The sequence below is a fragment of the Microtus ochrogaster genome, chromosome 15, assembly GCF_000317375.1.
Source record: "Microtus ochrogaster isolate Prairie Vole_2 chromosome 15, MicOch1.0, whole genome shotgun sequence".
Lineage (NCBI taxonomy): Eukaryota > Metazoa > Chordata > Mammalia > Rodentia > Cricetidae > Microtus > Microtus ochrogaster.
Genome location: NC_022017.1, coordinates 18,260,878 through 18,272,240, shown reverse-complemented (window position 1 = coordinate 18,272,240; position 11,363 = coordinate 18,260,878). Strand labels below are relative to the sequence as shown.

At 45.7% G+C, this 11,363-nt stretch overlaps 1 pseudogene; it reads left to right on the top strand.

Annotated features, from left to right (window-relative positions):
• Nucleotides 1-956: 956 nt before the first annotated feature.
• Nucleotides 957-3,497, top strand: LOC101982589 (annotated as a pseudogene).
• The last annotated feature ends 7,866 nt before the right edge of the window (nt 3,498-11,363 follow it).

Genomic DNA, 11,363 nt, shown 5'->3' with positions numbered 1-11,363 from the left:
ATGCTGGCATCCATTAAACCTGGGCTTTTTCTAGTTTGGTTTGATTTGATCTGATTTGGATTATTGTGTTAGTAGAGAGGTTTATTGGGCCATAAAAGCTTTTCACTTACACCCTAGATCAATACATTCTGTAGGCAAACCACTCCCTGGGTGGAATTTTTTCCAATATTATCTCCTTAAAGTAGCTGGGATCTTAGTTGGATCCTCAGACTTTTGTTTGAGGTAGAAACATATCTACTTCTCTATTCCTGCAATACAGGGTCTGGCCATTAGCCACACCTATTGACAATAATTTTGAGAGAACAGAACTCTCTGATCTAAATCTAGGTGGGACTTTTTGTTTGAGGTAGAAACACAATAACCTTGAAGGAATAGAGGTAAGTTCCAACTCTGACCTTTGGTCAGCGTGGAAATAGGCTCACATTTTTGGGCCTCTGTGTCCTGTATTTTCTTTTCTCTCCCCTGTTTGTCGTCTTGGTTAGGAACTCTCCATCGTGACTTGGTTTGTCCTGGTACCTCCACATAAGAGCAGACAACCCAGGAGGTAAAACCCATAAAGGACTCTCCAACAGGTCCTTTTCACCCAGAGACTCTGTGTGAGCATAGGGCCGCAGTCTGACAAACCAAGGAAGTCCCTCGCTATAAGCAGCACACTGAGCCTGCAAACGCTACCTTCCCATTCCCTTCAGTCCTTGTCCTCCTGCGGACTCCCTCACTGTCGGAGACTCTCTGGGATTGTCTGGACACTCTCTACTTTACAGGGAGTCCCAACCGCTCTTCCGAGTGTGGGCTGTTGGACTTTCTCTCCTTGTCTCTCTTCTCAACTAATCCAATTACATGACCACCTGTTAAAAGCCATTAGAGAGGTGGCCAGTCTCTTAATTCACAGAAATTCTTTGGCCATTCGGCTGTGGTTGAATCACATTTCCCTTCTGGGATTGAAGCATTCTCCTCAAATGGCGGCTACTTCCACCAGCTTGACCCTGGAGCTGAGGGTGTGGAACGAGATGTAGTTGTTGCCACTCACCCTGTGTCCTCTGGCCGCTTTCTTCTTTGCTGCCACTCCTCACGAGCTCCTCCTGGAGCCCATCGTGAATTGTGCCCCTTCCCTGGAAGATGGGGCCTTCCCTTCTCTGCCAGCATTGCCACCACCCTCTGCCCCAAGCTGGCATGAGTTCTGTGAGTCCCATGCAAGGGCCGCTGCCCTGGATCTTGCCCACCGGTTTTTCCTCTACCTGGCCTCCCACCCACAATACACAGAGCCTGGAGCAGAATCTGCCTTTTCTGTAGTAATACGAGCGGTGGGGCTGCATCCCCAGCACCCCGTCTGCCTAGCTAGCTTATGCCCCGAAATAATTACACGGACACTGTATTCATTTAAACACTGCTTGGCCCTTTAGCTCTAGCCCTTACTGGCTAATTCTGATATCCGGATCAACCCATCTCTAATAATCTGTGAGCACCGGTCTTACCAGGGAAGATTCTAGCCTACGTCCATCCCAGGTCGGAGCTTTATCACGTGTGCCTCAGAGAGCAGAGCTCTCGTGTCCGCCCTGGAGATGGGAGCATGTCGTCTCTGTCTGAGGCATCTTACCTCACTTCCTCTTCCTCCCAGCATTCTGCTCTGTTTACTCCACCTACCTATGTTCTAAGCTATGAGCCCAAGCAGTTTGTTTATTACTCAACCAATGAAATCAACAGATTGATATATGACACTCCCACATGACTTTTCTGGCCATTTTGTTGAGATTTTCCTGCAGCACTTCGAAGCTGCGGTGGCCCAGGCCTTGGGCTCACTCTCTCTAACTGTCTTTGCCCCACCGAGCCTTGTTGTGGAGACTACACCACCACATGACTTGTCCCTTGCCAGCTGCAGGGTGGGTGGGGTCCTGGCTGCATTGGGCCCACCTCTATCTTCTGAGAACCTAGCTACCTTCCTCAGTCTCTTCCTTTTTTACAATGTCCTCAAAGCTGCAAGAAATGCTTTTCCCTCCACTCAGTGGGGTCACTCAGTCAGAGTTCTGTATGAGGCAGTGACAAGGAGCCATTGACACTTCCTCCCTAGTTCTGTCTCTGGAGACCACACGGGGCCCTCCAGTCCTAGGTGGAAACAGCAACTCCAACTCCTCTGGCGGTGCTGGGACAGGTGGTAGGGGTTTGGCTAGTGATGGCGCATCCCCTGGGGAGAGATGAACTCACCACTTTGAGAGGCTGTAACTGAGTCATGGAGGGGAAACTTTGTAAGACGAAGCAGAAATTGTACAGAAGGAAGAGTTGCTCAGTTTATGGGGGATGAAGAAGCTGCCCCTGATTCAGCAGGAGTGAAGGAGGGTCATGGAGGAGGTGCGGCTGGACTGACCTCAGGGAGAAGAGGGCAGCTCACTGGGAGAAGTGTTGCCTCCTCTCCAAAGTGAAGGAGGAGGAGGAGGAAGTCACTTGGAGTTCTTCGTACCACCTAAGCTATCCGCCCTCAATTCTGCATTCCCTTTTCTACTATCAGTGATGTCCACAAAGCCACGGCTTTAGAGATGCCTGACAGGGAGAACATGTTTGTGGCTAAGGTAGAGTACATTACTTCAGAGCACATTTTGGAGACAACGGATGTACTTCATGTGAAAGTTGACAAGCCTGGGTCTCTGACATCCAGGAGTGTGTAAGCACAGGACCCTGCCCTGCTATCAGCCCCCATCCCATGACCCTTCCCCTGGCCCCTGGGACCTCCTTCCTCACAAAGAATAATGCAGACAGCCTGGAGTTGCCCTGCCTAAATCATTCAGAGAGTTTGCCCAGCCAGCATCTGCTGCTGGGACCCAGTGAGAGTAATGACCTCCTGTCGCAAGGGGCTGTTGAAGGCCTTTTCAACCAGCCATCAGCATCCTTCTCCCCTTGTTCTGCCTCCATTGCTGCCTCCCACTTGGACTCAATGGAACTGTGTCTTCTGGAGTTGCCCCTTCGCATTCCTATTGAGAAGGAGCCCCCAGCAGGGAGAGTTCATCCCCTCTCAACTTCCTCCCCTCCCCTGGATACTCCAGAAGCAGCAGCAGGGTCATCACTGTTTTAGGGAGAGTCAGAGGGCACTGAGGGGGATCAGCCCCTCTCGGAATATCCTTGGTTCCATGCATGCTCTCTCAACTCAAGGCTGCCCAGTTAGTGCTGGAAGGAGGCACCAGCTCCCATGGTGTCTTCCTTGTACGTCACAGTGAGACAAGATGTGGTGAATATGTCCTCACTTTCAACTTCAGGGCAGGGCCAAGCACTTGTGTTTGCCACTGAATGAGGAGGGTCATTGTCGGGTCTAACATCTGTGGTTCCAGTCCATTCTTGATATGTTTGAGCTCTTCTGAGTGCATCCCATCCCTGTGGAGTCTGGAGGCTCCAGTGATGTTGACCTTGTCAGCCATGTGCCCTCCCAGCGGCAGCAGGGCCAGGAGCAGACTGGGAACCATACAGGGGTTTATGAGGGGCAACCAAAGCTACCTGGATTCTTGTTATTTTGAGTAAGTACTCAGACAAATGAGTCAGGAAGCTTCAAACCCATTATGACTGGATCTCCTTGTTGAAGGCAGGTCCTTGACCCCTCAGTTTCCTCCAATGGCGCACTGCATATGATGATGCAGCAGAGACCCAAGCCCATATAAATTTGCAATTTTGACTTAATGTCACCTTTGACATGCCTACTGGCCATGGACAATACATTGATCCTGTATCACAATCCATGATTGACTGCATGCCTATTTCCAACAAGTGTCCAACCTAGCCTTCCAGGCCCTCAAACTTTGTATGCTCCAGGATAGTGTAGGCTATTTCCACAATCTTGTCCAGCAGGCTGCAGAACCATTTCCTGAATTTTTGACCCATTTCACCAATGCTGTTAAAAAAAATACATCCTATCTGATCCTACCAAGGGTATCCTTATTCAACAACTAAACTGGAAGAGACTCAACACTGTCACCTGTAATGCCATCCCACCTGTTAAAAATGAAGATATTCATAAGTGGGTGTTGACCACCCATGATATTGACACACAGAACAGGCCCATTTTTGATGAAGAAGCTAAAAGTATACAATTTAAAAAAAGAAAGCATCTCAACAACTGGTGCTGGCATAACTGGATATCAACATGTAGAAGAATGAAAATAGATTCCTATCACCATGCATGAAACTCAAGTCCAAAATGGATCAAAGACCTCAACATAAATCCAGCCACACTGAGCCTCATTATAGAGAAAATGGAAGTAGCCTTGAACACATGGGAGCAGGAGATAGCTTCCTAAATATAACACCAGTAGCACAGACACTGAGAGCAACAATAAATAGATAGGACCTCCTGAAAATTGAGAAGCTTATGCAAGGCAAAACACACAGTCAATAAGAAAAAAATGGCAGCCAACTAACTGAATGGGAAAAGATCTTCCAAACTCACATATGACAGAGGACTGATCTCCAAAATATATAAAGAACTCTAGAAACTAGACCAATCAAAGTACCAAATAATCCAATTTAAAAATAGGGTACATGGTGGCGCACGCCTTTAATCCCAGCACTCGGGAGGCAGAGGCAGGCGGATCTCTGTGAGTTTGAGACCAGCCTGGTCTACAGAGCTAGTGCCAGGGACAGGAGCTCCAAAGCCACAGAGAAACCCTGTCTCAAAAAACAAAAAAAAAACAAAAACAAAAACAAAAAAAAATAGGGTACAGATCTAAACAGAGAATTCTCAACAGAAGAATCTCAAATAGCCAAAAGATGCTTAAGGAAATGTTCAGCATCCTTAGCCATCAGGGAAATTCAAATAAAAATGATTCTGAGATACCAACTTAACACCTGTCAGAATGGCTAAGATCAAAAACATCCATGATTGCTTATGCTGGAGACGATGCAGAGTAAGGGAAACTCTCCTCCATGCTGATGGGACTGAAAACTTGTACAGCCACACTGGAAATCAGGATGAAGATTTTCTCAGAAAATTGGGAATCAATCTACTTCAAGACGCAGAAATACCACTCTTGGGCATATACCCAAAGGATGCATGTTCATACCATAAGAACATTTGCTCAGCTATGTTCCTAGCAGCATTATTCATAATAGCCAGAACCTAGAAACAACCTAGATGCCCAGGATAAATGGATAAGGAAAATGTAGTACATTTACACAATGGAGTACTACTCAGCTGTAAAAAAAACAATGACATCTTGCAATTTACAGGCAAATGGATGGAACTAGATAAAATCATCCCGAGTGATGTAACCCAGACCCAGAAAGACAAACATAGTATGTACTCACCCAGAAGTGGATGTTAGGCATACAGCAAAGGATTACTAGCCTATAGTCCATGACCCCCAAAGAAGCTAGGTAACAAGGAGAAAGAACCCTAAGAGATATGCATGGATTCCCTGGAAAGGGGAAATAGACAAGATCTCCTGAGAAAATTGGGAGTAGAGTGGGAGAAGGGAGGAGAGAAAGGGAGGGGAAAGGGTAGGGGGAAGAGAAGACGAGGGAACTTGATGGCCAAAATGGGGGAAGGACAGAGAGGGAAAACCAGGAAAGAGATTTCTTAATTGAGGGAGCCATTATGGGGCTAGCAAGAAACCTGACACTAGGAAAATTCCAAGAAATCCACAAAGATGAACCCAGCTAAGACCCCAAGCAATATTGGAGAGGGTGCCTGAATTAGCTTTGCCCTGTATTCAGATTGATGACTACCTTAATTGTCACCATAAAACCTTCATCCAACAACTGATAAAAGCAGATGCAGAGATACACAGCTAGCACTGAGTTGAGCTTCCAGAGTCCAGTCGAAGAGAGGGAGGAGCAATAATATAAGCAAAGGGGTCAAGACCATGATGGGGATACCCACAGAGACAGCTGACCTAAGCTAGTGGGAGCTCACTGACTCTGGACTGGCAGTGGTGGAACCTTCATAGGACCAAACTAGGCCCTCTGAATGTGGGTGACAGTTGTGTGGCTGGGCAGTCTGTGGGGCCACTGGCAGTGGGACCAGGATCTATCCCTAATGCTTGAATGGGCATTTAGGCCCATTCTCTTTGGAGGGATACCTTGTCCAGCCTAGATAGAGGAGGGAGGACCTTGGTCCTGACTCAAGGGATGTGCCACCCCCATGGGGGGCCTCACCCTCTCTTAGGGGTGGGTGGGGTGGGGAGAAAGTGGAAAGCAGGAGGAGAGGAGGGAGCAGGAACTAGGGTTGGTATGTAAAGTGAGACAAGGTTGCTTTAAAAATAAAAAGAAGTGATTCATGGAGCTTCACAGAAGAGGAGACAGAAGGGAATGTAAGAGTAAAAGGACCAGGATGTCTACTGTGAGCTGTGTCTTCAAGTCGTGACAGGGAAGCTGCAGCCATGGCACACCAAAGCAAGCTGTGTGGATGCACCTTTCATTCTGTGCAGTTGGCACTGGACCTTGCTGCACATGGCTGTATCTGATGTTTTCTCTAATGTTGGCTTTGTTGTATAAATGTACTGCATTTTACTGATCCTCCTTAGGCTCACTTTCATGTAAGCTAGAAAGTTCCCACTTCACTAGGTTTCCACATCATCCCTCGAATGTCCCTCAGTTCCAGTGCAGCGCTCTCTCTCTCTCTCTCTCTCTCTCTCTCTCTCTCCCTCTCTCTCTCCCTCTCTCTCTCTCTCTCCCTCCCTCCCTCTCTCCTCTCTCCTGCCCCCGCCCCCCAGCCTGAGTGTTTCAATCCCCACCTGCATCAACAATATGCTTGCCTGCACCTGCACCATGACTATACCAGTTAACACGCCAACAAAGATGGGGAGGGGGGGATGTCACAAAGCTCATCTCCTAGATCAATGGCTGCTAAGAAAGGGAGAATCAGTCTTCTTCAGGGACAAGCCCCCTGATAGATGATCCAATCCCAGTAGTCAACCCTAAGCATGTATACATGTAGGCAATACTAATTAGACTCTAGTTCATATATGCATGCATGTATATGTATGTATATATAATATATAAACAATAATAATTATAGAAAATGTCATGAATTCGAGAGGGGTACATGGGAGAAGCTGGAGTGAGAAAGGAAGCGGAAAAAATGCTGTTAAAAGATCGTATTCATGTCCCTGCCTTTGGTACCAAATTCTATTTAATGTTCCCATATCTGAATCCACCATTTATGTGGGCCACTTTAATCCACAAAGAATCCAGCTCATGGTTGAAAAGGGGAAGCTGATCGTCTCCAGGATGGTGCAATAGCAAGGGTCACGTTACATATGTGATCAACATGGCACACTCAGGTATTTTATTGAGAGCAAATCTTATGGAGGGATGTAGTTATACTCCTATTTTAATATCTTCGGGGTCAGAATCTACCCCAGAGATAGCATTGGTATATATTCAGATGCAGAATTGCTAGCTGTATCACTTTCAATGACGTAAGCCGACGAGAGGACACTCCAATTGTTTGCTCACTATTCAATTGAAATGGAAACGGTTAGTTGAGTGCACACCCTCCTGAAAGTCTCTTTCCCTCCGGTGTCAATTACACAGAATGAAAGGCGCACTCCACACAGCTTACTGCGGAAAATAAATCACTAAATTGGAAGCTTTGGTTACCTTGCTGGATTTGATAAGAAAATTAATGGAATTAGCAACATATTTGCCTGTCAGGGAGACTCGTATATGGGGAAGAGAGAGGGGGCAGGAGGAGATGAGAGAGAGAGAAAGGGAGGGGAAGATGGGGAAGAGAGGGAGGACAGAGACTGGAAGCAAGAAAGAACAAAGCCAACATTAGATCAAACATCAAATAAAGCCGCATTCAGCAAAGACCCTCAGCCACCACTTTACTGATAACAATTTTTTGTTTAGTCCTAAACAGACCCAAACTAGAATGTGCAAGACTAACACTGGCTTCTTCAAGGGGATCTGCCAGCTCTTCTGTCTTCTTGCTTGGGAATAGGGATTGTGTAACACTTTCGCTTCTCTCCATCCAGGGAGGATAATTGTTGAATGCGGCCGCTGCTTTCCAAACAGAATGGAAGATGAGAGTCATTTGTTCCAGAAGACCCTCAGTGGCCTTCCTCCCGTTCCTTTTTTCTTTAAATATATATGAAGATCTGTAATTACGCTTTGAAGAACGTTTCCAACAGCTGTAACTGATAATGGGCCAATCACTGCCAGCCCTTTCTCTCCCTGCAGCTGCAGAGCTTCCCATTCAAAGCAATTAATTGATATTTGTAAAGCGCCTTGAAAGGAGAAGTGGAGCCTCCCGAGTGTGAGATATTGTTCTTAAGGCAGACTCACTGGCAATTAGGAAGCCAGGCCCTCTTCAGGCCAGCCTCAGAGAAGAGGGGTGCCTCTCAGGCTCTAAAACAGGCTGACTCTCCAGGGCATGCCTACAACTCTAACCACACTAGCAGACACCTTCTTAGGAGACATTATAGGATAATTACTCAAGGTTACTTTACTGAAAATTATGCCACATTAATCAGGGTAAAGCTTTGATTCTGCTCCGTGTATCATTTTTACATGTCTAAACCAAGATGCCGACATGCACCACTTTGTCCCTTAGAGAGCTAAGTATGTAGGACAAGAAAGGGCTTCTTTGTCTCACCTGTCTAAAGCACAGCCCAGCTTAGGGAAGGCTGGCCCTCCGTACTATCCTTCATCGAGAAATAGCAACGCAAAATTTATTGCTCATTAACCTAAATCTTTCTGCTTTTTTTCTGGCAATGCACAGAGAAGAGACAATGTCTGAGAGCATGAGACATTAGTATGGTTTCCAGAAGACCTCCCTCTTTTCGTTCAATATTTCAACTTTAAAAATCTCAGTGCACATACATACACTTCTGCGGTCTATGTCCTTGACACCATCGGCCATAAGAAGGGTTGGCACACTGACATTATATGTTTCAAGGTAAAAGTGATTCTTTCTAGAGATATTTCATGTGGATGGCTATATTCAAGTACTAGTCCTCAAAGTCCACAACTCTAGAGATGTGGTCATGAAGCTCCTGGCATCCATTGCTGTTAAGAAGAACTCTGGTGAGGAATCTAATTTCAGTGAGCGACCGAGTACATGGACACATTTTCTTTGTCTTAATCCTGGAAACCCACGCTGAAAATACTACACTGCTAAGCACTTAATGGCTGGCCACTCAATCCCTTTTTTTTTTTTTTTTTTTTTGAAAAAAAAGTGAAGAAAATCACAGATGCCCACCAACACCCAGCAATACCTCCACACACTTTTCAAACCAAAGACAGACATCTGTGAGTCAAACAATGGCACCAGTGGTCATGAACACTGAGGAACTCCCCAGAGCGCTGTGTGAGAACCACATAGATAAGACAACCACATTTGATGCTTCCAAAACATGAGTTGCAACCATGGAAACTTAGTCTTTCAAAACCATCCTCATGCTTCAGACTTTTAATTTTAACTTTTTTTTTCCCCTCCAGAATTGATGGCTTCAGGGATGGGAGAGGTAGCTTAGAGGTTAAAAAACAGGCTGCTCTTCCAGAGGACCTGGATTTGATTTCCAGTATCTACTTGCAGTTCACAAGCATGGAGCTCCAGTTCCTGTGGATCTGACGCCCTCTTCTGGCCTCCACAAGTAATGCATGCACATACTACACAGGCATACACAGTCAGGCAAAATTCACTCATTTACATAAAATTCAAAAAAATAAATAAACCTTTTCTAAAATTGATAAATTCAATAAAAACTTTGAACACCAGCAAAATCTAAAATTATTTGAAATCTTCTCCATTGTTGATTTGTCTTAGCAAAAATGGAAATTTTTATTAAATTAAAGCAAAGACCACTGGGCTCATTTTTCCTACAGTCTTGGCTGTCCTAAGCTTGAAGCAGGATCTGGAAGTTGAGAGATAATATTCCAAACCACACAAAAGAAGCAGAGAGTGGGCAGACCAAGAGGTGAGTGACCAGCCACCCGGCTAGACAGGCCAGTCTCTAGGCCCTAGGCCCCAAGCAAAACCCCAGGCCCCCCCACCACCAGCACTAGCCTACTGAAAACAGACTGCTCCAACACCCACACACACATCAGACCCTATAATCTACAAGTAGTACTCTGTCCCTAAACCCAACCATCTCCCATGACCTCAGCAGCTCTCTGGGAAACAGACTGTGACTGCACAGAGTGGACTAAGAGGTGAGTGACCAGAGGCAAAGACACTGCCTGCACCAACTGGAGAAAGAGATGGATAGGCACCAATGCAAGAATACATACATCAACCTAAAGAGCAATATGGCAGCACCAGAATCTAGTGGTCCTACAACAGGAAGATCTAAACATCCTAACCTAGAAGAAACAGAAGAAAAGAATCTTAAATCTAGCTTTATAAAGATGATAGAAGGCCTTAAAGAGGAAATGAAAATTTTCCTTAAAGAAATAGACAGAAAGACAAACAAAAAACAATGGAAGAAATCAAAACAAATCTCTTTTTAAAAAGCCAAAAAAAAACAAGAAAAAAACAATCAAATGGTGAAGCAAACAATTAAAACAGTTCAAGACTAGAAATAGGGGCAGTAAAGAAAATACAAACAGAATTCTCAGCAGAAGAATTTCAAATGGCCGATAGACGCTTAAGGAAATGTTGAACATCCTTAGCCATCAGGGAAATGCAAATCGAAACGAGTCTGAGATACCATCTTACACCTGGCAAAATGGCTAAGGTCAAAAACACCCATGAGAGCTTATGCTGGAGAGGATGCGGAGTACGAGTACGTGGTGGGAGTGCAAACTCATACAACCACTTTGGAAATCAGGATGGCGGTTTCTCAGATAACTGGGGACCAATCTACCTCAAGACCCAGAAATACCACTCTTGGGCATATATCTGAAGGATGCATACTTATACCACAAGACATTTGTTCAGCTATGTTCATAGCAGCATTATTCATAATAGCCAGAAGCTGTAAACAACCTAGATGCCCATAAACTGAAAATGGGTATATATATATGGTACATTTACACAATGGAGTACTACTCAGCAGTAAAAAACAATGACCATGCTGGGGATACTCATAGAAACTGTTGACCTAAGTTCATGGGAGCTCACTAACTCTGGACTGATATGATAGCAGGGGAACCTGTGAGGGACCAAACTGGGCCCTCTGAATGTGGATGGCAGTTGTGTGGCTTGGGAGGCCTATGGGACCACCGGCAGTGGGACCAGGATTTATCTCTAGTGCTTGAACTGCCTTTTCGGAGCCCATTCTCTTTGGAGGGATACCTTGCTCAACCTAGATATATAGAGGAGGGCCTTGGTCCTGTCTCAAGTGATGTGTCAGACTTTGTTGACTCCCCATTGGAGGCCTCACCCTCTCTGAGGAATGGATGGGGGGGTGGGGGTGGGAGTGGGAGGAGAGGAGGGAGTGGAA